This window comes from Ammodytes marinus (genome assembly GCF_949987685.1).
Source record: "Ammodytes marinus genome assembly, chromosome: 15".
Classification (NCBI taxonomy): domain Eukaryota; kingdom Metazoa; phylum Chordata; class Actinopteri; order Uranoscopiformes; family Ammodytidae; genus Ammodytes; species Ammodytes marinus.
In genome coordinates, this window is record NC_137219.1 from 20,358,719 (window position 1) to 20,383,418 (window position 24,700).

Below are 24,700 nucleotides of genomic sequence, written 5' to 3' on the forward strand. Positions count from 1 at the left end.
GTACATAAATAAAAAACATATTTCTAACCCCAACACAAGTATACAGTATGTACTTGTTACTTCCAAGCCTGGTTGACACAGCTTCTCAAGTTGTGTGGGGGGGAGTGAAAATGAAGAGAGTAGGTGGAAAGCAGACGGTGTTGCATTGTTTTCTGATCTATTCTCTGCATGTGTCATCTCTCTCTCTCTCTCTGCTCTGTTCTCCCGCTGAGCTCCACCTTTCCTCCTGCCTTTTAACAGTCCGTCATCAGGGCGGCTAAAAGCAAGACGTGGAACACTTTGATGCCGGGAAACAAAAAGACGATACTTTGTTCTGCAGAGAACCTTTCATGTCCCTGGAATGAACAAAAAAAGAAAGAGAAAGTGAGACAGCAGAGGGTGAGAGAAGAGAAAAGACTCAGATGAGGGGGAGAGAGAGAGAGAGAGAGAGGGAAGTTCTGCAAGGCTTTTTCATTTGTGTAATTACTGTGAAAATGTAAGAAAGAAAATTGGACAATGGACACAATTTGAAAGGGGGGAAATGGTTTAAATTGGAACTGGAGGAATGTCTTCAGTTTTGACCAACCTATCCTACTACACTATTACAGACACTCAAGCATGTTCAAAAGACTGAGGGTTACTTAGAAATAATACGTTTGTTTAAGGAAATCTGGACACCGAGTTCTCTATAGCCAACCATAGAAGCTAAGGAGTTAGCTCAAATCCTCCTGTGCATTGATAATTGGTTTCTCTGGTTGGATTATCTGAAAAAATGATGAAATATATTGCAGAGCTGTTGTCATACTAACTGGCTAACATCTGACTGTTCCTAAAATGCCGGTTTCAGTCTGATACCAAATGGATAAACATCAAGATACAACACCCAAGACTGATGCCCCCAAACAGGTTGTATATTCATCAGGCTGCTTGTCCACTTGTGAATACCAAAGTATAAAGTGAGAGATGAGAGTTGACAATATTTTCTAATAAATCCATTTTTTTCAAAGGGCTCCTCCAGCTTACATTAAACCTTAGTAAAAAGCCTTTATGTATTGTCATAGTGTAATAAAATAACGTATCTTATCGGTCTGAAGACTTGACAGTAAGAAACTTATTCCCAGAGTTAACTGTCAAGCGTGTGAGAAACACACACACACACACACACACACACACACACACACACACACACACAAACGCACACCGACACACACACACACACACACACACACACACACACACACTGTTTCACGGTTACTATATATTTTTGTGAACCCCCCCTTTTTTCCGAAGCCCTTTGAGGCAACTCTATTATTTGTGATATTAATCTTTATGAATAAAACTTACTTGAGGAATCATAATAATTCTATATGTACCTTTTCATTACTCTAACTATCTAACTGCTGAGAGACATTTATTATCAGCAGTACCTATGAGCACTGGCATTGCCATTGTCACATATGTCATAATTCTATAATTGCTGTCTTCTTAAATGTGCAGCACCCCATGGTGTCATACATGGCTGATTAATGGTGTTTGTTTCAGTGTGTGTGTGTGTGTGTGTGTGTGTGTGTGTGTGTGTGTGTGTGTGTGTCAGACAGCAGAGGAAAAGAGTGACAGGTTTGAAATGTAAACTAGGCTTCCATAACAATTAACATGCAAACCATGTCTGTAGCCCTGTAATTGTGTTGTTCACTACAGCATAACAACATTACATTTAAAGTCTCAGTCCCCAACGAGAAACACATTCTCATATTGCACACACACACACCTTTATAATTGCATGCCATTTACGTGACATTTCTGTAATTACCTCTTACAATGTGTTTGTCTCACTTTTCCTCTATTGGACACGACATCATAAACAAGTGTGTGCTCTTTGACAGCATGACAAATGTGTGTGTGTTTTGTGTGTGTGTGTGTGTGTGTGTGTGTGTGTGTGTGTGTGTGTGTGTGTGTGTGTGTGTGTGCGTGCAGCAGTAGTGTGAAGTTATGACATTGACCCAAGTACATAGAAAGTTGATGAATTACCACGTATGCCTTATTTGTCTATTCAGATGAGAATTTCACAGTTCACTTTCTTTCATGGTTTTCTGATTTGCAGGGAAAATTGACTGGGAATTCCAGTGTCCCAATTGTATATAAATAACCAAAACATATACTAATCCAGGACAGCCTTGTGTTTTAAAGTTGAAATTCTCCCAGGGTTCCTGAACAGCCCATGGTGCAATGTGCACATCTTTCTTTTGGTTGGCTAATACTGCTTCCACCTAAAATAAAATCAAGGTTAAACAAATGTATTATCTTACATGGTAAATCATTTAAAATGTCCTTTGAATGCAACCCATGAACACTAATCTAATTCCTTTAAATTGTTCATTCAAGATGCCTCACTTCAGGGGCATGCTAAGCTTACCGGAAGCATTTTCTAAAGTCAGCAAATAACCTTACCTATGTCTGTCACAGTTTGTCAAAGTACGTCCTCACATCGCCTCTCATGGCTCACTCGTTTTTGTCGAGAACTAAAACAACACACTGATAGAGAGAGTATAGGAAGACATGTGAGCTCAAACTCCCTCGTATGGTGCCTTGGTTGAGTGCTCTGTCCATATGAAGACATATGAGAATTTGCCCCTGGGACTTTAACATTATTGTTTCTGCATCAAGACATGGGACGATAAATCATTTCTGCTCGGGGCTCTCTGTGACAAGGCCGGCCCAGAGTACGGCGTGGGTGAAGTATGTTGGGGCGTGATTAGTGATGCTGCACTGCATGGAACACGGTAAGGTAAGATAAAATAACCATGCTTTTAGGTCTGCCCATGTAGTACTATGAATAATGGCTTGTACAGTGTGTGGAAATTTTCAAAGTGACCTCATCTGCAAGGTGAGACAATCGACAAGACTAAAAATAATCATGTCCTGTCCTAACCCGGTAGAGGACATCAGATTGGCGTGGTGAAAATATTCAACGTGTGGAAATGCTTTCATTTGAATACAATGTCACATATAGCATGGAGCTACTTTTGCATCTATTTCTAAATATATAATTTATTGCTTAAAGCTCCTGCCGGAATCAGTTACACCACTATAAATCACTGTCAGAAGATGACTTTGATATGAGGATAACTAAAGTGAAAGCAGAAATCCATGGTTTAACATGATGTATGGCTTCTGTTTCACACCAGTGCTAGTGTTTCTCAGTCTGTTTCTCTCAACAATAAACAACAACTTTACATTGATCATAACCCTGTAATGATTGTGTCGTGAAATAACTTTCACCACTGATTGAAACTGACACATATCCATCCGTCAAAATGATGTCTATAGGGAGGGGCGCTCATGGTGTAGTGGTTAGAGCTAAACAAAAAACTCTAATTGTTTAAATCGCATACGGCTACATTCTTACATAATGAGAACACATGGTACAAGTGACATGCGTATGATGGACGTTTTGAGTAACTTCTGGGGGAAAAATATTAAACATGGCGACGAATATGTGTAGGGGTGACTCGGGCTAAGAGTCTGTAAATAAAGGGAGAAGACAGTTCAAATTGATAAGACAACGCCAGATGTATTTGACTGATATTAAGAAATCACCAGACACCTAATAATAATAATAATAATTGATTGGATTTATATGGCACTTTTTTTTCTAGGAACTCATGCATTGCTGCCAATTTGCGCCTACGGCCCCTTCGACCACAACCTCAAACATACAGCAGGCATACACATTCATACGAGGCAAGGTGGGTGAAGTGTCTTGCCCAAGGACACAACAACCATGACACAGGTGGCAGGGTAGGAATCAAACACCAAACCCTTGGATCTTTGGCCGACCCGCTCTACCACCTGAGCCACAGTCGAGCCTTTGCCCGGAGCCTTGGGGGGGAACCTTCCAGCTCCTTGTATGTGTAATTGCATCAGTTGATAATTAACTTATTGCATGACTGTATGCCAGGGCTCTTTGAAGGCCTTCGAAGAAACCAAAATGTTAATATTATGTACCATAGACTTTGATTGATAAAGGTTGCCCTTTAAAACAAACCATGGCACGTGTGTGGACCGTCTGACTTTCAATGTGCTTCGGGGCCGTCATGTTTGATGCGAAAGTTCAATAAAATCCTGTTTTTCTATGATAAGGAAATGCTAAATCTAACATGCACCATGTCCTGTGATTGATGATAAAGGATGTACATCTACACACACACACACACACACACACACACACACACACACACACACACACACACACACACACACACACACACACACACACACACACACACACACACACACACACACACACACACACACACACACACACACACACACACACACACACACACACACACACACACACACACACACACAAATATTTGCGACAATAATAACGAAGACAACAGCAATTTGAGCTAACCTGGAACTGGCTGTGATGATGAAGTAACTTTACCGTACACTGCAAAAATGTAATTGAAGTTACGGCTTGTATCTAGTTTGCCATGACTGATGGGATAAACTTTACTTTATAATGAGGAAGACAATGAACCCAGGAAATGAGGTCTGCTTGGGTTCGGAGCACAGCCGCAAAAAAGACGTACGATAAGTGTGTGTGTGTGTGTGTGTGTGTGTGTGTGTGTGTGTGTGTGTGTGTGTGTGTGTGTGTGTGTGTGTGTGTGTGTGTTATCCTTGAGCTGAAGAGTTCATTAATCAGAGGAAGCAGACTCTTGTAGAAGTGAGAGAAGAGGAGGAGGAGGAAGAGGAGAATGAGTAGGCAGTCAGCCACTACATTAGATCTGATTCTTCTTCTGCGTTTAGGTTTTGCTTGCTGCCTCTGTGTCTGCGTGTGTAAGTCTCTGCAAATCTCACAACCCAACGACTATACTATACATACATTTAACTGCCTCTCACCCAGTGCCTGGCTGTTGCAATATATTTCCCAGCCCAGGATAAGCAATGTATAGAGAAAATAATGGATGCTTGGATAAAGAAAAGGCGCCCCATCTATGTAGTATTACAGATGACTGATTTAGAATATCAACCACAATGTCTGACTACAAATTATAAAGCTGGTTTTCTGTCGTAAGTAGGCAAAAATAAAATAAAAACTACTTTTAAATAAAGTGCTACTTTCAACTGATTTTATGTTAAATAATACGGATGCTACATGTTTCTAAGGGTCTTAGGTTGACTTTAAAAATGTCCCATAATATGATCCAGAAAAAAAGTTAAGTGATATAATTTAATGGCTAGCCTCTAGTATATATCATATTAAAAAAATATGGACCACTCTTTCATTAAATTTTTTTTTTCTTTTAACCTTGTCATGGTTAATCGTGCCCATATTTGTAGAACCATGGCGCATATTTAGAATAGTATTTCGCAAGTCTATCAATTGTATTCACTTAAATCACGGCAGGTAATTGCTCAATTCATTCATTCAATATTAACTTTTTTATTTATTTGTAATTTAGCATTGAACATTTACCTAAGCAGTTTCAAATGCTTATTTCGAAATAGAAAATAAGATGTTGTGTGCAGGGCTTGCAACCAGGCCTACTTACCCACCCTATGTCTCTTTTACAGTAATAGGATAGGAAATAACCACGGTGGCTAGCTGATTGAATGTTGTCAAGGCTGTCAGACTGGGTTAGATGCTTTTGACATAGCGTGGCGAGATTTTTGACATCTTTGCAAATATCGACCAACAGAACTGGGAGGTTGTGTCTCCTCAGGGAACCATTCTTGTTCCTTATATTCAATGGCTGAAAAGGGATCACAACAGAATGAGGGGGAAAAAATTATATATGAAGGAAGAAGGGAATATCATTTGGGAGTGAATTTATGAATAACATGAGCTTAGCGAATAATAAATAAATATAAATGGCTGGATGCAAAGGGAAAACAGAGGATGACAGCAGGGAAATGGGATAAGGAAAAGTAATAGGAAAAGAGGAACCGGAGGGAAATTAAACCTTGATATGTTCAGAGAGAAAGAGAGAGAGAGAGAGACACACAGAGAGACAGAGAGAGAGAGAGAGAGAGAGAGAGAGAGAGAGACAGTGAAGCAAAATACAAAGAGTGTAGAGAGATGAGCCAATTCTTGCATGAAAGATCAAATCAATGAAAACCCATAGCAGACAGCGGGCTCTGTTGGTGTTTCTTTGGTATGAATTGCAGTGATGGAGCAGAAGACAGGTTGAGACAGAGAGGAGGATTAATACTGTAAATAGAAGGAGAAAGGAAAAAAGTGCTTTAGACAAATATGTGTTGCTATTGAATTGATCAATATTAGGAGTGACAGAGTTGAAATGGGGAGAGAGAAAAGGGGAGGACATGCAGAGAACAGCCCGGGCCGGTGTCGAAACCCAGCTCCAATGCGATAAGGACTGAGCCTCAATACTGTATTTTACGCGCTCTGACGAGTTAGTACAGGTCTTAAAAATGTATTTTTTTGCATGTTTTTAAGAAGACAATATCTCATAAATCAGACAATTTATAACATATGAACACATCCTTCTGTAATATCCTTCAGAGCAGTGCTAAGAATGATCATGGAACGTTTAGTTGATGTAAGTGCTTTAGAAGTTGAGAATAAGGGTACTGGAATTTCTTTTTTGATAATGGCAGTTAAAGGTTCAGTAAGCGGAATGGTCAGTTTAGCTAACTTCCTGTCACTGACTGCAGTTAGCAGTCCCTTCACGTCACCACATTAATGCACTGCAATCTTCAAGCAGCGAGTTATCTAGCATCATCTCAGATCCATAAGTGTGATAAAACATGACGAAAACCATCAAAACAGACATTGGGAAGGATGTTAACCTGCTCCGCCATTGTTGGCGCATAAACATTCACCGATCTGTCGCTCTGCGCGTGCACCGGCAGTGAGACGGGGGCCGGTTTGTAGCGTTCTCTCTTCTGATTGGATATCGGTAAGGGTTCATAGAAAAGTTTATTTTGCTGATTACACACAGAGCGGGTGACTGAGAGTTCGGCTTTATGACACGCGCACACTATGTAAGTGATCACTGTATGAATAAAGAGCGATTGAACACTTACATTAACATAAATAAATCGCTCACTTCACCTTTAAAGATGGTTGTAGAAATATACACACGCTAAAGGGACAAGGTTTAGTCAAATCGAATGATCCCGGTACATACAGACAGACAAAAACACAGACAGACAGACAGTAGACAGACAGACAGACAAAACGCACATCGGCCGCTCAGACGGGTCCACAGCACATGAACTTTCTGTCATTTTAACTTCTCTAGTTTTTTGCCCTTCATTCTCCGCTGCCTCTCAAACATAGCTGCTACAGGTTGTGAATCAATGCGCAGGGCTGTGAGCGAGAGACCTAAGGAGAGGGAGAGGGAGACGGAACGAGAGAAAGTTGAAGGGAAGAAAGGCAGGGGAAAGAAAGAAGGGAGTAGAGAGGACAGAGATCGGAGGCTTTACGATGTACTTGTAGATTGAGCGCGGAGCCTTTGATAGAAATGGCAACAGCCTTGGAGCAGAGCCGCACAGCTCACACGGTTTGCCACTGAGAACCTTTCAGAGAAATATGGCAGACCATTACAGCTAACAGGCTGTACCTGCTGGAGAGGGGGGAGTGTGGCCGCAAAGGGAGCACTTCATTTGGGGAAAATGGCCCGTTGAAGGCCTTAACCTTCATAAAAATATATTGACCAGCAGGGGTGCAGCTTTCATTTTAACTTTAGAGCGGGGGACCGACTCCCAACAAACACACACTACCTCTCTTTTACGATGCAAAACTTGAAATGTTCTTCCTTTTCTTTTAGTTTGGAGGACTTTTACTCCATTATATCCCTGTAAAGTGTTGTGGTGATTCTCTGGACATGACACCTCAGTGTTAAGCAGACCTATTTATGTTTCTGTATGGTTACATTTGACTTTCTCTTTATTACCTCACTAACAATAGCCATTGGAAGCAGCCCCCATCCCATGTTAATGGGGTTGACGCACTGCAACATCGAGCTCCACATGGCATAAAGAGTAGATAAGAGTTAGTCAATTGAATGTACATTCCTCTGTATTGATCTTTAGTGTTCATTGCATTTTCAGTTACACTTTTCTACCCTATAGACTTTGTAAAGTATTACAGCTACGACTCTGACTCATTTTAATTGTGAAGACATGGCCAAGCTGAAAAAGGGAGCTAAATTGGTCTAACATGAACAAAGACAGTTATTTCCACTGCCACAGTTATAGCCACAAATGAATGTCTGCATGCTCCCATTTGGTCCTGTCCATATGAATACTTTGTCCTCCACAACGACAAAGAAGTGCAATTTACTGATTCTGTGCTCCAACAGCGACATAGCAGCTGTGATGACGCACGCCAACTACCCACAGCTGTGGCTATTCATAGAGCTGGTGTGATGAATGTATCTGAATACCTGTAAAAAAGGTGCAGTCAGTGATTCTGGAGAGCACAATTTGTCAAAATCACTTCTGTCAAAATCAGTCACAATCTAATCTAATAATCTGGTGTTAATACACAGCCTACGGTCAGTAAATGGGCGTACTGTTAGCTTCATTTACATAATCTTTGTTTCCATACCCATTTATAGTGCCTAGGCTGTGTGGCCCTTCATCACCCTTCAAAATATGTGAACTGGCTGAAGTGTACAAATGCCTGAACTCCAACGACAGATGAAAAAAAAGCACTCATGTGAATTGTTTCGGAAGGCCACTATTTTCCATATTTATTTTTGGGTGTAAGGACATCTGAGGCCAGTCCAAGCTTTCAAGTCTCAGTTGACTTTAAGAAACCTTAATCTCGTGTGGCAAAAGCAAAATCGGAAGCGACATCAGCTTTGCCTGTGGTACCTACACTTGTATAGAAAGGTAAAGAGACACACACACACACACACACACACACACACACACACACACACACACACACACACACACACACACACACACACACACACACACACACACACACACACACACACACACACACACACACACACACACACACACACACACACACACACACACACACACACACACACACACACACACACACACACACACACGCGCGCACGCACGCACACACACACACACACAGGGTTTCCATTATCTGTCCATAACAGCTGTTAGATGGCCCACCTACTGGTTAGGTATAGCTGTGGGCATCAACAGCATTTCAGTGGCCCACAGCGTTTTAGATAGGCCCTACCAGACACTATAATAACACTTTAAATGACCGTCTGTGTGTATGGAAGTTTGTGTGTGTGTGTGTGTGTGTGTGTGTGTGTGTGTGTGGGTGTCCACTTTATCTATACTTCACTTGGACAGAGAAGCTCCATCAGAGTGGAGCCATCAGGGTATTATTTTGGGGAGCGAAACATTTGATGATATGCTCTTACAAATACACACACACTGCCGTTGGCTGCAGACTCTCACTTTGGACTACAAAAATCAATTTAGTGTTCCATTCATAAAAGACCATACGACGTTATGATATGATATTGTGTTTGTACAAGGTAATCCCGTCCATCCTCACGCTAATGTTATTGACGTTCATGTAATGGGAGAGACTGGAGAATGCATTAGCCATTAATTGCAAAACCCAGAGTCAGATCATGATCTAAATGTTAAAACAATAACAAGTGAAAGCTCCTCGCTGCAGGAATGACTCCGATTAGTAACCAATAACTCAAACCCAATACGAACACACACACACACACACACACACACACACAGAATTGTCCTCAACAGTCAGAGTGGGGTTGGTAGACGTGCAGTGATGAGGACAGAGTTAGTGAGAAGTGCAAACTTGTAAGTAAAAATACCGTTACCGGGTCGCTCCGATGGCGAAGTCGATAGAGCGCGTACCATACTGGCTCCATCCTTTGTTGCAGTGGTCACGGGTTCAAGTCCGAACCATGGACCTTTACTGCATTTCATCCCCTCTCTCTCTCTCTCTCTCTCTCTCTCTCTCTCTCTGTCTCCCCATTTCAACTCTGTATTGTCAAATAAAGTAATCATAAAAAAAAAGAATTCCGTTACCCTAAAATGAGATTCAGCCATCTCTCAGCTGAGTTAACATAATTTGCTCTCTATTCATCCCAAGAAGTGTGTATACAAGGGAGTCACTAGTTTCAATTTCATTTCAGGACACTGTGGAGTCTGGACATAAACTAACATAAAGTTGCTTGGAATAAAGCAACATCATCATCACAGTGAACAACTGGCAACTTAATCACTTGCTTAAATTACACGTTTGTGTCTTTTACTCTGACACAGTGACACCAGTATGTCTGCAGTGTGATGCAAGTGGTGATCTATTAATTTATTGCAATTTTGAGTTTGATTGTAACACTTTGGGTATAGCACCATGTATTTTTAATCCATTTCCAGAATCCTTCAGGGAAATCCATACAATGAAGACAATTTATATCTGGCTCTATAAAGGCCCCGAGATGTAGCAAAGATGAGCCTCAATGGGTAAAGAAAGGAAAAACAATACTTTTAGGAGGTGACATTCTGTATACTAGGCTCATTTTTCCATGTACTGTACCTCATCGGCAATAATATCGTGTAACATATCTTTATAGAGAACCTCCAGACAAGGACATATACAGGGCGCGCCTCCTTTAATTCTTTTGTCTTTTTTCATCTCGTAACTTCACCTTTGCCATCCTCCCTGAAGTGAGGCGGTGCAGCGGGTCAAACAATTATGGAGAATGACCAGCTCTGTGTGTGTGTGTGTGTGTGTGTGTGTGTGTGTGTGTGTGTGTGTGTGTGTGTGTGTGTGTGTGTGTGTGTGTGTGTGTGTGTGTGTGTGTGTGCGTGCGTGTCTTGTGTACGTGTCCCCCCAAAAAAAAGTAATATCTGGACAGCTGTGTCAGTGTTTTTGGGACATACCCGGTGGCCTTGTCCACATTGCTTTTGTGCAGAACACAAACCTCACTCACGAACATACAGGAAACTTCATTCAGTAAGTGGACAAAACAGTGACAACAACACACATATTTTCATCACTTTCTGATCAATCAGGGGAGATGAGGAACTGTTGAGTGGCGTTGGTATATCTGTATAGAAAGTAGGTAATTTTAGCTGCAGTAGATAAAACTCTGATGTGTACTTACTCTGTTGTCTGTTTTGAGCTATTCTAACCCATTCAGTGCATGTGGGAGATGCCGGGAGAGATGGAAGTGTCAGCCCAAGTGCCGCTTTCACTCTTCCTCGGCCCTTTTGGGAAATTTGAGACTTGAGAAAAGAGCTGATAGACGAATGGATTCTTTCTTTTTTTTTCTCATCCAAATTGAGTGACTTTCTCTTGAAAAACAAATCTTTGAAAGAGAGTCCAGAGAGAATTAAGAGTGCTTCGTCCTGTCGAGTGTAACAAATCCTAGCTGCACTTTGTCATATTTGTTTTCATCTGGAGTGGAACATTGTTGCAACTGAAAAAAAACAGGCCAGCCAGCTCTGTAAGTAAGAGTCTGTTTTTTGGGCATTTTCAAGCTTTATTGGATAAAACAGAGTTGAAATGGGGAGACAAAGAGAGAGAGAGAGAGAGGGGGGATGACATGCAGTAAAGGTCCACAGGTCGGATTTGAACCAGTGACCACTGCAATGAAAGGCCGGAGCCAATATGGTACGTGCTCTATCCACTATACGCCACCAGAGCGCCCCAGTAAGTAAGACTTTTACTGGTTTACTTCTGCTATGAGTCGTTGAGAGCTGCATCGTTGGGAAACGTCAGCTAATGGTAGAATATTTGAAGAAATCAGTCTCAATCAGCCCGAATCGCCAATTCATAAAGTAGCCAAATGATATCTCCGAGAGTGAAATTCTACCCTTGATAGATCTAGTTCATATTCTGTTTCTTTATTACTGCACCACAGAGCAACTGTGGCGCCATAACAGAGATCAATGGGATGGTTGTAATTGAACTGTAATACAGCTTGTGTTAATGAAGAAGCCATATTTGACTATCATTCATTTGAATCGATGTAACCATCCACTTGTGTGGAAGTTTCAAATCGGAATTTTCATGCCTGATATGATTACACAGATGAGACGTATTGAGGGAAATTATCACATTTTGCTGTTTTTTATTGCATTTCCAATAAGGAAAAATGCATGGTGAACATGTTGGAACTAGCATTCATTTAAGATGAGATAAAACACATCTTTATTAGAAAAATTGCAGAAACATTTTACGTGTGTGGGAATGATGGAGGGTTGGAGTAATGTGAGAGGACATTTTAAAAGCCTGGGTGTATTTCTGCACAGCACTGTTATGGAAGAAAATACCAGAGCCTTGAGGGCAGGCTGTGGTGTGTGTGTGTGTGTGTGTGTGTGTGTGTGTGTGTGTGTGTGCGTCTGTGTGTGTGTTTGTGTGTGCGTCTGTGTGTGTGTGTGTGTGTGTGTGTTGGTGCGTGTGTGGGTTTGTATGTGTGTGTGTGTGCTGTGTGTGGGTGGGTGTGTGTGTCATCTATCAGGCTGTGGCCCACAGACAGGAAGTAGACATTTGAGAGGCTGGAAATTGAGCTAAAACCCAGTGCGTAGCCTCAGCCCTCCTCTTTATGAGTGTATTTCTCCTACTCCGTCTGTGTGCTTCATTTTCTTCTCCTTTTTCTTCCCATCTCTCTCTCTCTCTCTCTCTCTCTCTGTGTCCGACAGATACCTCGCGACATACACACATCGGCAAAAACAACAAGTGCCGGACTTTGCCTGCTGGACCTTGTTAAAATACAGCTGGCGTTCGAGTTAGGACCTCGCTTTCCAGTTCCTTCTTTGTTCTTTTGTCTGCTTTTCAAGACATTTGATCCTCTGCTACAGCAACAGTCAGTGAGGGGCTTGAACTCATCTCCACATTGTTAGTGAGGCTCTGAAATCCCTAACATCCTTTTCGGCTCAGTGCACTTAACTCTGCCTCTCTCTCTCTCTCTCTTTCTTCACCTCAGCTCTTAGAAGGGAATCTTTCTGTTGAAGTGAAGGTTATAAACAAACAATGAAATGGATCACACTGGTAGTCTGTTATTTACACCTCGTCTTGATGTTATATCTGATATTTGTACCACTGCAATGAACAACCGACAACCCTGGAATAACCAAAGACCCCTCAATCTTTCACAGATCAATTTTGTTGTTAAACTTAGAAGTAAAGTGACGGGGAAAGACATAAAGCAAAGATCTAAAAATCTAGAAATCTAATCTATTTAAGGTAATTAATCGACTACTTTTTTATTCAGTAGCTTTCTCCTAATATTTAGATATGAAACTGGGTGAAATAAACATGTTATTGGATTGGATTGTGTTTTCTCTGTGGGACTGAGTAAAGGTTTCAGGTTGTTGATCAGATAAAGTGAGGGAAATGGAAACTTGTTGGTGTATGGAATCACCAGTAGCCAACTTTAACAGGAATCTTTGAAAGCATCTTCACACACACAATAAAAGGTCCCAATCCAGATAACGGTGACAATACCTCTATCCCCGCTGCATACAGCCTATAAGATCAATTTAGTTAGGCTGTGTAGCAGTGGAAATGCCACCTGTGCCATCTGCCGGACAAATCCTGCTCAATATACCATTTGTGTGTAATGTTGTCATTACAATGAACCCAATATAACACTTTACTAACAAAATAAGGAGGGCAAAGATGGTTTGGTGGCCAGTTGGCAATTCCATCACTTTGGTTCATACCAACATGCCTCTCTATACTATTGGATTCATGGCCAGACAATTAATTAATCCTTGCATTTGGTGATCCTTGACTCTTACTCAGGCACCCTTATGAGGTTGACCTGTTTTTTTTATGTGTGTGTAAAATGTTTTAACAGTTATTGATACATTGAAAATACATTTGATACACACATCAGTTCCGTTGCACATTCACATGTTACAAATGACTACAATACTGCTACATTTAACCAAAGGCCAGCAGCTGACCTTTTGATACTCAAGACAGGCAAGTAAACCTTCAGTCAGAGAGCAAAACGCACATCAATCTCCGGGACCACAGCAAATACAGGCACGGTTCCAACCAAGATAAATGAGAATCAGCGAAAAGACAGTCAAATTTAAAAATGTGAACCAATGTCATGTCTATTATTGCTTGATAGTAGGAAAGTAGCTGAAAAAGACAGCATCAAAATGCCTTACGCATTACTCTGTGTGTAGATTTGGAATAGTTGTCCAGAATTGTTTACGGCCCAGTCAAACTATCAGGTGCACACTTTGCATTTCCTCACGGTAACTTCAGCACTATTATACTGTATTGTCTTTAAACGTTTTGGACTTTGGATCGTATGGTTGCACACAGTGAACACCGAGAGTTCTCTTTAGGAAACTTTAAGCGCCTAACTTTGAACTTTGATTAAAGAAAATTGCCCTTTTCCAATTAAAGGCATGGTTCAGAGCAAACATAAAGGAAGTTACTCTGACTTATATGGTTATGTACAGGGGCATGTACCTCCATACTGTGTAAAAGCAATGCAGAGATAACTGCATCTTAGACATTGTTTTTCCCTTGCCTATTGTGTAATGCAATTATCTGTAAGATCCACAGAGTTGCAGTGTTGGAAAGGCATATGTGTGTGTGTGTGTGTGTGTGTTGTTTGCACGCCACCAAGATAGCTAGCTATAGCTATAGAGTGGGAGAGAGAGAGACAATGTTTTCAACTTTGATGCTTTCTTTTACTACTTCAGTAAATCAATTCACACAGCCAACATGAGAATACAGCGGTGTAAAAGGAATTATATTTTGATGTCAAGGCTCTGCTTCGCTGCCATAAAAACAACAGCAGGTAGAGATCAATCACACTCACCCCCCCATTGAGGCACCATAGATGGATGCTGAAGTGGTGGGCGACAGGTTCAGAGGCTACTATAGGAGCAGCTTAGAGGGAGCAGGTGAGTGTGAGAGCTTAGCAATCCTCTACCCTTAGGCAGTACTTAAAGGTCACATATTATGCTAAATGCACTTTTTAAATGTGTTCTAACATATCCATGGGTCCACGGTGTGCCTAGAGACTGCCAAAATATTTAAAAAAATAACAAACTCTCCTGTTCTCACTCTCCCCCTTTCTGAAACCCCCACCCCTCCCCCCAATATACTCCAGTCAGAATTTTCCCCTTTTCTGACCTCACAAACTGGAAAGCCAGAAGCTTCCACTGTGCAGCCCACACCCCTATTTCTTATTGGTCCACGGCCCTGACAGACAGAGGGCGAGGCGTATCTAGCTTCACTTCCGGACAGGGGGCGGGGGCAGCTTAAAGATTGTATATTTACGAGGGGAGCTGCAGCTCTTTTTAAAAAATAGGCCATTGTGAGATTAGCTGAACATCAGCATAGTACAATAAATTATCTGAAAGTTTTTTTCAGCAAATAATTAAAGAAAAACGTATTAGGGACCACTAAGACCATATAATATGGTGTATAATAGTACCGAAAAGTGTATAATATGGGAGCTTTAACAGAGGAAGCACGACAATCGCGCCGCACACTCTTTCGTTTTGAACTTTAATCACCATCCTCAGTGACAGCTTTTTATGCAGATTTGTGGTCAATGGTCAGCAATCAAGATACACGCTTAATACCTTCGCTTTGCACGTGGCACATGAACCATCATTCACCCCTTACTGCTCACAAAGCTCGCCATCATTCATCTCACCTCCTCTCCAAAATCTCATCCCTGCATGGCAACAACTTCCGCTAAAGTCTAAAGCCTTCACATTTTTGCCTTTGCCTCACAAGTCAAATTTCAGCCTGTCGATGATACTATTGGCTTCAATCGACCTCAACCCAGGATGCTAGGTTCTTCAGTTGTTAAGCACATTGGTCAGGTTTGCTAAGGTCTTGGTGAGAAAACACAGATATACTGTATATTGTGCGCAGGTGGGCTGTGTTGAGTCACTATTCTGTGTCTTTTAACAATGGTTTAACATATAAAGATGAACCCAACTGAAGAAAATAGATTAGTATATGCAGCATAGGTCATGGATGGATTCATTCGCCCGGGGGGCTGATAGGCGCTACCTCCCTATCTCTTGTGCATTTTTTAGATTTGGAATTTAGGAGGACACAATACAACATTAAAATGAATGTGTGAATGTTTAAAAAGAAGATTAAAATTTATCGCGACTAGGCAATTAATCCAATGTTTCCAGACCAACAACTCTTAACTTAATAAGTACTGAATGTTGTCTGTAATCATTTCAGCACAAATAACGTTTAGTAAATAATTTAATCACTTTGAAGCATCAATAATGTTAGATCTTTAATTAATGAAAACAATTCAAGTGTTGTCAAATTCAATTATTTCACTCTTTGGTAGATTCCTTTTGTTTTTCTATAAAGTCAAAATTCAACGATAAACAAAACTTTTTTTAAAGATAATTTTTTGGCATTTTCCAGCTTTATTTGACAGTACAGAATTGGAATGGGGAGACAGGGAGGGGGGATGACCTGCAGTAAAGGTCCACGGGTGTGACTTGAACCCGCGACCACTGCAACAAAGGCGCCAATATAGTACGCGCTCTATCCGCTACACCACCGAAGCGACCCAAAAAAGCTTTTAATCTCTGTGGTGATTTCTATTCACAAAAAAGGGAACAACTGACAATTCAAGAAAAATGTGCCGCTCCTTGGCAGATTCCTTTTGTTTCATCTAAGAAGAAATAAACTGAAATCATCATATAAAAAAATCGAAACCGATCTAAAAAAATCAGCACACAGGGTTGTTCTTTGGTCACATCTTTACTGTACTTTTGAACTCTGTATCAACCCTCATGTGTCAGAGCCTGTGGGCCAGGCTTACTGCGGCTTTTGCAATCGTCTATGCAGGATTTACTGAGGTCACACTACTTGTGGTGTCAGTTTTGTGGGGGAGGGGGGGGGAATTCTCGGCCTCTCTAAACACAGAAGAGCCAGATGTGAGGTTCCATTGTGAATATAAATGTATACATAATATAATATACAGTATATAGTAGTTGTGTATGACTAACAACTGATTATGAAACTGAAACACATCAGGTGGCCACTAAACCTTTCTTAATTGTGTGAAGACATTTTAGTGTGTGTTGACCTCACCATTAACATCCATATCAACACCATATCTAATTCCACCTTAGCTGTTGTAGGTTGTGTATATTTGTCTTAAAGGCATTTGTCTTGGGGGTGACTGTGCCTCAGGTGGTAGAGCGGGTTGGCCAATGATCCAAGGGTTGGTGGTTCTGGAGATCGCTTACCCAGCCTTTGAAATTAATTTTCTTTTTCATGAACATGTCTATTGCCTCCTAGTACTTATATATGTATTTGCACATATTTGCACAACAGCATTTTCCTTCTAGACCTGGCTATAAAAAGCACTCATCTTCAGAAAAAATAATGTTTTCTTCAATTAGAATCATGTCTGCATGGGATGCTGTGGGATTTCATTTTGTAAACATCATTTTGTGGTATGCTCAGTCTTACATGCAAAAGCTACACTGCTGCGACTGCTCTGAACAGCAGGAATTACTCAACATGCCAACATTCGTACAAGGACTCACTGGAACTCATAATTCAGCTTTGGGATAACATACATGGCAAACAAACAGCCTTAACGATGTCAACTGAGACCAACTGAGAACTTCTGTTGAAAAAGTTATGAATTATTAGTTGGACCCTAGCGAGACTTCGGCCCACTGCATGATCTCATGTTCCCCTGGCTTGTCTCTTATTTTCCAGAAAATAGTTTCTTGACCTTAATAATTTAGAGACGGCTGCCCCAAAACTCAGAGGAGGGTGCACTGTCTAAAAAAAACAGAAAACAGCCTCACTCAAGTCAGTGAGTTTGGATCCCATGGCTGCTGTAGCTTCAAAGTCTGATAGTGAAGAAATACATGACGTTGGTGACAGAATGATCTGTTGATGAGGAAAGTAATCAAATGCCTGTGAGAGTCCTAAGTATCATTTTTAATCAGGCCTATGTTTAAACCAAATCTGAGCATGATTTGATTATTCCTCTGCAGTGATACAGCTTTATAAATATTCTTGAAAAACAACAAATGGACTGTTTCTAAGTCTCCAAAAATGAACCAATTACGATGGGATATGGCAACCCCAAATAAAATATATCTCCCTTTAGACAGTCCAACATATTGCTCCAAATAAAGCAATGAGTTGAAATCCCATTCATTACTGTAAATTAACAAGCCCAGAAAAATATGTTAAACGTTGTGGGGTTTATACAAATAGCAGCAGATATAAGTAGATGAATCACCATAGCCAAATAAACTGGAAGCTGAACATGTTGGGGCACATTTCCACAATATGCACGAGATTGGGGAGGAAAATAAAAAGAGCAAAAGACTAATCTTCCTGGGAGGGGTAATACATTATTAATTCACTGGTGTAGTCACGCACGCGCGCGCGCGCGCACACGCGCACACACACACACACACACACACACACACACACACACACACACACACAAAGCTGTTGACCTAAGTATCTTGCACACTGTGCTATCAGTCAAGAAGTCAGTTGATAATATGTCTTCTTCTTATATACTGTATGAATCTATTTGATTTCATTTGCACCACACAGTAAAAGAAAAAGTGTATAATAGACATTGAGAAATATATTGTATTTAGCGATGCACTATACGCACATATTAAATTGATCTTATTCAGAGTTATAATTCTTACTTTCCATATGTTTAAATAACACAAATTGAAAAAAAAATCCCATTGACTGGTCCCTGTGGAGGTCATCAAACTTTCATCCTCTTTCATGTGTTTCTTTCACTCCCTCTCCACTCTTTCACATGTGCAGGGCCCCTCACTGATCGAAGGTTATTTCAATGGCACAGCAGTCAAGTTTCCCCACATATAAAAGATAATCCTATGGAAATAACATGTAAATTATGCCTTTTGCTCCCAGTGTTTTGGAGTCTTGAGACTGAGGTATTCAAATTGGCGGTCCATTACAGTAAGTGAATGGGAGTAGATTGAAGTTGCCCTGGCCGATTGACCTTCACTAAGTACTTCCTTAACTTTGTATTAATGGCTTTCAATTCACAGGAGCGAGCGAAAAAGGTGAGACATAATCACAGATGTGATTACGATAAACTTGACCTCATAAATGATTCAAAGGGAAGCTGTCACTTGATTGCAGTGTGCTGGCCGATCATTGAACTATGGCAATGTCAAACCCATCCACTGCTTATGAGCTGACTCTGCTTGATAAAGAAAGACACATTTTGCAGATGGATAGCCAACAAAACTAGCCTGGCACCGCCCGCCTAAGTACTTCCGCTCAATTCTCATTTCCCTTCAGTAGTCAGTCTGGGCCAGCGGTATATTCTTAGCCAGATTTTTGTGGCTCAGAAGCCGGCGCATGACATACATCACGACCAAATGTTATGCGATTGGTTGACGGATCCAGAGTGGCACAGGGCAGATCCAATAGTTTTAAACTTCAATAGACACCCGCCTTCGAGTGAGTCAATGTTTGTCAATTTAGCGATTCCAGACCTTCTGTACAAATGAAATTAAGTGAGATGGTCTGGTAGGACCAGGCTACAACGAAAGCCTTTCCCCAGCGGAAGGATTACATTGGTCTATGGTTTGTGACAAATTCTCCAACCTCTAGGCGCATAATAGACCTTTCAAAGCCATTGGATGAACCCCAAAATGCATGGTGGTCAAGCTTTAAACCAAAGCTGTTTTGCATAGATATTTGAGGTGACTTCTGTGCAGGTCACCAGAGTCAGCATTCCAGTCAGACCTTACTTTTTCTATGATTGTGTTGCAAAAAACATATATCTTTAAGTGCATCATTAACAGTAGAAAAGAGGCCATGTGCAGTTATCAGTTTTGCAGATTTGTCCAATACAAAGATGTCATAGTCTAGGACTAACATTTGTCAACACAATTATAAGATTTTGCCCGGATGACATCAAGGGCTATGACTTTCTAATCAGTACAATTTCCTTTTAAAAATGAAAGTGTTATATAAGAGTTGGGGAACATCTCTGATATACTGTATCTATTTTGCATTTTGTCATTTGACTGAGAAAGAGATTTAAAATGTATACACTTTTAAAAACAGGCAATTTATGTGGCTATGTCAATATAATTATAACATTCAGCTTAAAAACATAGTCTATCTAATCTTTTGAGTCAATCCTTTATTATGACATTAGGATAATTAGAATGGAGACACTTTCAACAGCTTAGTGGATACTGTTTCTTAAAGTGGTATTATTTATTATGTATCGTTTTAAAGTATGTGGGGATGGTGTTCATGTAATGCACGCTTCATTAAGGGAAAAGTTAGACTAGCATGACTGTGAGCATAAATCAAATCAAATCAGTTTTATTTGTATAGCCCAAATATCACAAATAGACATTTGCCTCAGTGGTCTTTACATTCCATACAATATGATACAATATGGTACAATATGAAACCCTGCCCTTACACCCTTAGCTCGGCTGAGAAAAAACTCCCAGTAAAAAACCCTTTACCGGGATTAAAAAAAAATATTTGAAGAAATCTCAGGGAGAGTTGACAAAGTAAGGGATCCCTCTCCCAGGACGGACATGCTGCAATAGATGTCATAAGTAGAGAAAATCACGAAGGATTTTGATCATTGACCAGATGTTTATATGGTGATACTAAAGTAAAGCGCGAATAATGTGGATGCAGGAGGACTTCAGATGCCGGATCCACACCGTCTCGTTTCACCAGGGAAAACTAAGGTTTCCAGCGCCAGCATTACATCCTACATACAACTGTTCATATCTTGTGTTGGCTATGCAAGTCACATCTTACTCTAAAACCAACAAAACGTCCTTAGAGCTGAATATTGAGCTTTGAAATCAGCAATAAAAGTCAGGCTACCCCTTTATATTCAAAAGTTAAAAAAAGGCTTTTTATCGCTACTGTTACCTTTCATGTTGTAGCAAATCTGTCTGATCAAGCTGCCGGCACTGCTTCATAGTGAATATCTTAGAAAGCACAGGCATTTACAGAAGGATACTTCATATATTTTTAGGCTATTCGAACGGTTATTAATTTAGATCAGCAGACAGTGGGGCGGATTATGCAGAGAGGGTGACAGAGAGAGGGAGAGGCATGGTAATTACACTGAGATTCGTGTGTGTGTGTGTGTGTGTGTGTGGCTGTGTGTGTGTGTGTGTTTGTGTGTGTGTGTGAGTTTGAGAGAGAGGGAGCAGACTGGATATGAATTAAACACACTGTACAACCTTTGTGCCCCTGCTCCTCTCACATTTCAATGGAGGTTATCCACAGGTGCAATTACATTGAGGATTTATGCAACTGTATCTGTATCTACTCCCACTGCGACATTACCATTGAATTAACATTGACTCCAATGTACTGTTTGACACAGTAACATAATTTGCTACATATTAAGCTAGTCATTTTCTGTTCTATTTTTGAATAATCAACTACAGAACGTGTGTTTTACAGTTGTAACGTGAGCCGAACTTGAGCAGCTCACACTGTCTCAGTGTATTCCGTATGAATACCGCACTTCACTGTTATCAAAAGCAACTCACGATAAAGAGGTTGAAGTAATGTTTTTAATCGTATTCTAATTAGCATGTGGCAACTGTCATAAAGGTAGTTCACCATTTTTCTGAAGGAGAATGCCTTGGATTTCTGTCTTGATACTCGCTAAAATATAGATGCCTTTGAACGATGACTTCCAAATCATGGGCTTATTTTGATGTTTTTTTATAAAGAAATAGACACACCAATAGGATTACGAATGGGGGTTGGTGTTTTATATACATATAGTCAGTGTCGCAATAAACTGTGCAATCAACACATTTGGAATATAAGCGTTAAATTATAATTGCTAACTCATTCGACAGGGCCGTGATGGTATGTTGCAGAATAAAAGTTGGAAACCACTGCATTAGAATATATACTTGGTGACCACAGCACAATGTGGTATGGTACCTACCAACAGAATGTCTCCCTCTGAGCTTCTTTGGTCGTCATGGTTTGTGAATGCTTTAGAGTCAAAGGAAGTCTCCTATGCAGTAACAATGTTGTTCACTCTTCTCTAATCCACTAATGAGATGTGTGCCCTTTAAATGGCGTCCAGATGTTTATCCCGTAGCAGTGGCTTTACATCTTCAAACCCTTCCACCCGTCTGCCTTCATCCCCAGCAGCTATACACTTTCACCATAGTTTAACCTCACAATTAACAGCGTGTTCCATTTATACGAACTGTGAACTGAGCCCTAATTAAAAGGTGTTAAGTGTTTAACTCCACATCCAGCAGTCTGAAAGAGGTTCGGTGCAGAATCAAGTCTTTTATTGAAGTTTTGTTAGATGGGTCACAAAATACTGTTCCTTTTCTGACTGTGTGGTACAAGGAAAGTATCTTTATCTTTTTTGGTTTGAAAATCATTATGTCTCTTAGCATATTGGGAAAAAAACACACCCACAGCAAGTGCACACATAGACAAATGTGAGTAATGGCTGTCTAGGGGCATTCACACTAGGCAACCTGTACCGTGCCCAAGCACGCTTGACGCCTGAATTCTAGTTTGTTGGAACTGACAGAATATGTGTGCCTTAAGCTTATAGGCTTACCTATACACGTTAACTGATTGATTCCCCCCTCCTCGCTGCCTGCCAGACTGTGTTTTGTTTGTGGGCCGTGGACGCGGGCTCAGTTGGCCCAGTTCACAGAGCAACTACACACAAGAGCCTCAATCGATAACAATAGCCAGTAATTGTGTCTGTCTCTTCGGTTGTTGTTGGTGGGCCATAGTGGTTTTGAGACCAATTCCACTAAAAAACTGCTTCTCTCTGCAACTGAAGATGGGACTAGCTGCAAGCTGTGACCAAAAACATTGAAGTTGAAACCAAAACGATGAACTGAAGGCAACTGCTGGGCTGGGTGATAATTCTCTGGGTTCATCACTGTTATTTTACACACATACTCAGTGTTCCTTTGTTAATAAAAACTTTAAGTGCATAGTGCTTAAGGTCTTGTCTCTGAAATGTAGTAAACTACTGGCATGTTCTATGGACTCTATACGACAAGCACAAGAACGATTTATGGTCAAGACATACTATCTGGTGCTTGTCCTTGTATATCGCTGCATCCCATTGACACAAAAGGTGATCCAGTGTGTGTTAGGGGAAAGCAGTGTGCTTGGAGCTTACACCCTATTATTCACGCTCCTGCCTGAATGCAAAGCCTTTTCCTTGAAAGGTGTTTTTCCATGGTTAAGAAAATGTAATCCCCCGTCTACCTGTTAAGCCAATTGGTCCCAGAAGGATTTCCTTATTCTGTAAAGGGTCATGTTGCTGTGTGGGTGAATCGGGAGGAATACTTACAGTCAAACCCCTGAATACTGTTTGTCACGCTGTGGTGAAGTTTATATAATACTTACCTGGTCAATCTCTAGCCTTTTAGAGAGAGCTTTTTATTTTGCTTCTTTCTGCTCATTGTGAAGTAATTATTCTATACTTTTCTTAAAAATGGTGACACTTTCCCAATGAACTGCCGATCCGATTTTTTGCAGGTCAGGACTCAAACTCGTTAAATGACGTATTCACCAGCACATCTTTTTGTTTTGATTAAGTAAAAACAAATAATGTCATTTTAATTCCATAATTTGAATTTGACACTACATGGAGTACATTTCTAAAGTTATAATGATACAATGGCTAGTGTTTTTTTAATTTTTTTACAAGAATAATAAGCAATTTGGAAGAAGAAATGAATGGAGTCAGATAAGGATAAAGACCCCCGGCCATCACAATATTGTAATGTTGTTATCTTCCGGGATGACAGCTGTCAAAACAATCTGACAGTTGGAAGCATTCCAACTCTATCACAACTGTCAAGAGAAGAATGTTTTCCATTGACTTCCAATTAGTCTCATTACTACTTACACATATTATATCAGCTTTACTGCAAAAAAACAAACAAACACAAGGTCCTGCTATGACATGCATTTCCCTCAGGCTATTAATATTGATAATTAATGAAAACACTCTTCAAACTGTCAGATACACGAGTGTCCATCCTTCCCTGGGTGTGGAAAGCTTCTATCCGCTGTATTTTTCAAATCTCTTCTGTAATCAACTTTATTTGAGATATTGTATGTTTCAGGTTACACCATTTTGTTGCCGTTTTTCTCATGCAGCTTAATTCCTTTCAGTCTCTTTGGTTTTAGTGTGACATCTGTGAATATCTGAATTGTTGCTCCTCCACAACCTCCTGGTCCAAAGTGACATTCAACCTTAGAAAATGCTAGGCACGGTGCTTCTGTGGGTGTGTAATAAATGGGGAATTTCAAAATAAACAGAGCTTTCTTGAAAACTAAAATGAAGGCAATGTGAGAGTCTCCTGCATGAAAAATAAAGAAAGAAAAATGCATTATGTCAAAATACGGCCGCCTTTTACTTCGGCTGCAGGCGAAAGTTTGGTGATATTCCTCTCTTGATGTGTTACACAATGCTCAGTGTTCCTTTGTTAATAAAAACTTAATATACATATTATAAATAGTCATTTGATATATCGTCATACATACAGACTTGCATTAGCCTACTCTTTTCAATATCATACAATTAAACGGCCGAAAAATGAAGAATAAACACTATTTATTACCCATGTTTATTTTGTGAAGTAAATGATTCTATACTTTTTCTTAAAATTGTGATATTTTCCTTATACACTGCTGATCAGGCCTCAGCTT